Source organism: Kogia breviceps, chromosome 20, assembly GCF_026419965.1.
Source record: "Kogia breviceps isolate mKogBre1 chromosome 20, mKogBre1 haplotype 1, whole genome shotgun sequence".
NCBI lineage: Eukaryota > Metazoa > Chordata > Mammalia > Artiodactyla > Physeteridae > Kogia > Kogia breviceps.
In genome coordinates this window covers 14307379-14313378 of record NC_081329.1, presented here as the reverse complement: position 1 = coordinate 14313378, position 6000 = coordinate 14307379, and positions in this window count along the sequence as shown.

Genomic DNA, 6000 nt, shown 5'->3' with positions numbered 1-6000 from the left:
ACAAATTTCTTTTGGTTAGTATGTACACAATATATCTTTTCTGTTTCTTTGTTTTCATCCTTTTATTATCCTTATGTTTAAGTCTGTCTTGTATGGAGTTGGATTTATTTTATTATCAAGTGTGACAACTTGATTCTTTTTTGTAAGAGTTCAATTAATTTACATTAATTATTAGCATTACTATATTTTTACTCATTTATGCCATATTTTTATTTTCTGTTTATTTTTTCTACCTTCTTTCTCCTTTCTTACCTTCTTTTGAAATAACTGAGTCTTTTCTCATTCTATATTTTTTCCCTCTACTGATTTAGAAGATATGCATTTTATCCTTTTCATGGTTACTACTGAAATTTTTTTTTTTTTTTTTTTTGTGGTATGCGGGCCTCTCACCGTTGTGGCCTCTCCCGTTGCGGGGCACAGGCTCCGGACGCGCAGGCTCAGCGGCCATGGCTCACGGGCCCAGCCGCTCCGCGGCATGTGGGATCTTCCCGGACCGGGGCACGAACCCGTATCCCCTGCATCGGCAGGCAGACTCTCAACCACTGCGCCACCAGGGAAGCCCAACTGAAATTTTTAATATAAATCCTTTATGCCTCACTCTACCTTAGGGCCACCCTGTTGCACAACTCCACAAGTTAAGCATAGCAGTAGCCCAGCCCCATGCTCTAAAATCTTTAACAATAAAAGAATCTTAAAAAGCTTTAACCCCATCAGCTTCCTCCTGGTTGAAAAGCTATTTTTGCCCTATATTTTATCTTTCTCCATCTTTTTAACCTTACTTGTTAGACATTTTTATTATTGTTTTATTCAATCAATATCTGTTGCAATTTATCCACATTTTAAATTTCTTTTACTTTTCATTCTTTCTCGAATCTCTGATATTCATTCCAGGATTCTTGCTTTTTTCCTTGTGTCCTTCAGGCAACACTTTAGTGAGGTTTTTCTTTTTTGTAGTAAGCACTCAATTCTTTTATGTTTGAAAAAATGTTTTGAAGCTTGTTTTTTAGAGTTTTACAATATACACAATTTTATATTTAGTTATATTCCCTAAACACTTTGAAAATATAATTCTACTGCTGACCATCCCCAATGTCACTGCTGAAGCTAAGAGTCTAACTGTTCCTTTGTAGGTAATCTGTCTTTTTTACTGGTTGCTTTCATGATTACTACTATTGTTGTTGTTGACTTTATTTTTAGAGCTGTTTTAGGTTTACAGAAAAATTGAGCACAAAGTACAGAGAATTCCCATATACCCCTCACCATCTCCACCACCAACCACAGTTTCCCCTGATGTTAACATCTAGCACTAGTGTGGTATGTATGTTACAATCGATGAGCCAATATGATACATTAATATGAACTAAAGTACATAGTCTACGTTAGGGCTCATTGTTCAAGTTGTACATTGTATAGGGTTTGGCAAATGTATGATGACATGTATCCATCATTACAGTATCACACAGAATAGCTTCACTGCCCTAAATATCGCCTGTGCTCCCTTCCTTCCTTCCTCCTAACCCTGGGCAACCCTGATCTTTTTACTATCTTAATAGTTTTAACTTTTCCAGAATGTCATATAGTTGAAATCATACAGTATGTAGTCTTTTCAGATTGGATTCTTTCACTTAGTAATCAGCTTTTAAGATTCCTCCATGTCTTTTCACGGCTTGACAGTCTGAGGGTTGTGAGGGCCTCCTTACAAATTTATCTAAGATGCAAGTACACCTCTAAACTAAGCTTCTATTTTATTTTTTTTGAATTTTTTAAAATTTTCAATTGAAGTACAGTTGATTTACAATGTTGTGTTAGCTTCAGCTGTATAGCACAGTGATTCATCTATACATATATTCTTTTTCAGTTTCTTTTCCTTATAGGTTATAGGTTATTACAAAATATTGAGTACAGTTCCTTATGTTATACAGTAGGTCCTTGTTGGTTATCTATTGTATATGTAATATCAATAGTATGTATATGTTAACCCATCAGCCAGACAGAGAAAGATAAATATCATATGATATCGCTTAAATGTGGAATCTTAAAAAAAAAAGGGGGGGGGGGAACTTCCCTGGCAGTCCAGTGGTTGAAACTACACACTTGCACTGCAGGGGTTGCAGGTCTGATCCCTGGTTGGGGAACTAGGATCCCGCATGCTGTGCAGTGGCGTGGCCAAAAAATATTTTTTAATAAATTTTTTTTTAATAAAAAAGATACAAATGAACTTATTTACAAAACAGAAATAGACCCACAGACATAGAAAACAAATTTATGGTTACCAAAGGGGAAAGGTCGGGGGAGGGATAAATTAGGAGGATGGGATTAATATATACACACTGCTATTTTCTTGGAGGAACAGTCTAGTTTCATATAAGACTATTCTTCCTGTTAGTAGAACACTGACCGTGCCCTTTGTGAATCAACAATCACAATATTACTGTACTAAGGAATAGTTAACTCTTTTTTTGGCATGCCTTACATTACAGTAGATACTACTTTGGCCGTAACAGACTCTCTTAGAAATCCAAAGCACTACTGTCTACTTCTGTTAATTCAATTTTAAAATCTTACCTATTTCCCATCTGTCCCTATCAATGGACAAACGGTTCTCTTCCAGTACATCTGACCACATATTAAAATCATATATCGTAGGGTCATTCTTATAATAAGATTGTTTTCAAATGGTGGAGATTGACCAAAATCTCACTATAATTTTCACCAATCTATGGAGTTACATTCATTCTAATATCATTTCCATAGCTGTTATTCAAAGCCAGTCACCCCCAAGGCAACATTAGTATTATTTGAGAAGCACAAATAAAGATTTCCCAGCTGAAAAATTTCCTTCCCACTAAGCTGCCACTAGGGAAAGAAAGAAATTAACATTTATTGAGTTTCTTCTAAATGTGAAGCACTCTCACAAAAATTTATCTCATTTAATCCTCACAACATGCTGCAAGATGGGTACTATTATCCAAATTTTGACACTTGGGGAAACTAAAGACTGCTGGTTTTCTCTGCAGGTAGGGACTCTGCCCTTTATCTGTTATTCCTTCAGGACAGCTCAGTGGTGGACTCAAAAGAGGTACTCAATAAAAGGTCAGCTGAATAAACAAAACTTGAAAAGGCTAAAAAAAAGTTTCTGAGGTCAAAAACTTTCTAAAAAGCCAAGAAAAGATTCAAATCCTATTCTTACTCCAAATTTCTAACCTTTATTAAGAGCCTAAATTACACCAGGTGCTAAGATTGTGCTGTCTGACAATTAAGTTTACATCATGGTATAACTTAAACATCGTAAGTTGGACTTCCCTGGTGGCGCAGTGGTTAAGAATCCACCTGCCGATGCAGGAGACACAGGTTCGAGCCCTGGTCCAGGAAGATCCCACATGCCGCAGAGCAACTAAGCCTGCGTGCCACAACTACTGAGCCTGCACTCTAGAGCCTGCAAGCCACAACTACTGAAACCTGCGTGCCTAGAGCCCATGCTCTGCAACAAGAAAAGGCACCACAATGAGAAGCCCGCACACCGCAGTGAAGAGTAGTCCCCGCTCGCCACAACTAGAGAAAGCCGGTACACAGCAACAAAGACCCAATGCAGCCAAAAAAAAAAAAAAAAAATCGTAAGGAAGTGAAATATCTGTAAGTACTCTGCACTTTAATCAGTACCTGGGACATAGCTGGGATACAGTAATATTATTTCCCTTTCCCTATCTGAATAGAGCTACATTAGATTCTTCTGGAACCAATTCTCTCTTGGATCATCCAGACCAGAGACATCACTGTTATCTCACATGTGGAACTAACTGATATCCATGTATCTTCTTGGCTTGAACCAATAGCAGGATTTTCTGAGACTGTATCCTGTTCTTCTAATGCGTGCCCATCACTATGATATGTATTATGAAAGAAGAACCAGAAAAAAAGCAACATTTGTTTTGTAGTCAGTATGTGCCAGACCCTGGACCTAGTCACACAGCTAAAAAGTGAAGGACTTGGAATCCAGTCTAACTCTCCCAGATTTCCATACTGTGTCTCATAAAAAGTTAGAAAGTACAGAAAGGTGAAGAGGTAGGGAGTAAAACTGATCAGCATGCTAAAGATGATAAACCGTATTTGTTAAATCAATGAAATCTAAATGCAGAGTCAGCTGGGGAAAAGAAGGAAACAGAGAAGAAAAAGGAGGAGACAGAGGAGAAGACGATCTTTTCTAACTTTTCACTTACTGACTCAGAGCACAAAGATGCAGGAGCCCACTGAGCTCTCCAAGCCTGTCCTTCCACTCAGCTTGGACAATTCTAACATCTTTTTACACGCAAATACTCCCAGCAACTCTCCCTATTCCTGGCACAATGGGCTGCTTGGAATTCACCTTCTAATCACAGAAGGATCTACCCAATCCATAAAATTGATCCCAATTCTAATGAGCCCTAAGGAGTTTATTGAAAATCTTTTATGCTTTCAACTTTGCTTGTAAACACATCATCTTATTCACAGAAGAAAGATATTTTGTCAATAGCAACCAGAATATGTCAACAACAGCGTCAGTATGGTGTGCCTGTCTGGACTGAGTCCCCTGTGCCATTTATTGGCTGTGGCTCTACCAGACGGTCTCAGCACTTCAAGGTGCCTCTGCCCTGGTCCCAAGCGAGGTCTGCCTCAGCCCCTGGAGCTAACTTGGCACTCAGTGGAAAAACATGATTGTAATCCTTATTTTCAGTTAAGAAGTGAAGGTCTTTCCTTCACCTCCTCCTTCCCGGCCTCCTATACCCTTAATGTGTATTTATTTTCTATCTCTGCTGTAACCAATAACCACAAATTCAGTGGCTTAAAATAGCACAAGTTTATTATCTCACAGTTGTGGAGAAACAAAAGTCTGAAATCATTTTTCCTAGGTTGAAATCAAGGTGTAGGCAAGCCTGCATTCCTTCTGGAAGATCTAGGGGAAAATCTGTTTCTTTGTCTTTTCCCAACTCTAGAAGCCACATACAGTCCTTGGCTTGTAGCCCTTTCCTTCATTTTCAAGGCCAAGAGAGTAGTATCATTTCTCCCGTCCGACCTCTGCTTAATCCTTACACCTTGCCCACAATTCCCCTAGCTATCATCTCCATTTCTTCTCATGGCCAGTGACACCGCCACTAAATGGTTATTTCGAGCAGTTGTTGCAGGGTATACAAAAGTGAGTGCCCATCACTGTAGTTCAGGCCACTTCAGCCAGGCCGCAGGCTTTTTTCAGGCATGAGGCTGACACCACCCCACGTGCAATCACAAGCTTTGTAGATGCACAGTCAGCTGTCTCAGTGCCTGAAATCCCTCTTACCAGGCATGAGATGAGGGGAAAGTAAGCTCTATCCTTCTCCCATAAAAGCCGGATCCAGGGTCCCAAGTGTACACGTTACTCTCTCCAAAGAAAGCCTCCAGTTTCCCAATAAACATCCAGCTGCATCAACTTTAACATTAGCCCACTTAAAGCAAAAGTAAATGAAAAGCTATTTTTTTCCAACTCCTTTTTTTAACATAAGGAAAAATGAGGAGATTGTCACATAGATGATCGTGATCCTCTGTGGAAGCCTAAAGAAAAGGAGTTCCATTTTAACATCCTGTCATATATGGTCAGTTCTGCTAGAATATTACATACATGTTCTTAAAAATCACCACATTATTGTGGTGATAAAAACCACAGGGCTTATGGGTTTATGAGCATAACACTTTAAAACTTTTTCAGTGACACATTAAAAAAATAGGACCCTAATAAATACAGAAGCACAGTTCTACACTTGTTAAATGGTTAGGAAATACATAAATGGGTTGCAATAAATACGCCACTTTACCTTGAAGAGACTTGGGAGTGTTCTTGTGGACACAGGCATCAGAAAGATGGCAACTTGTGGGTTATTGTGAGATGGTGAAAAGAGGGTCATCAGAAGGAAGAGGAAAGGAGGGAAATCAGATGGATTTAACACCAAACGTTAATGGCGCAGCTTGTAACACGTGCAGTGAATCAAGGTA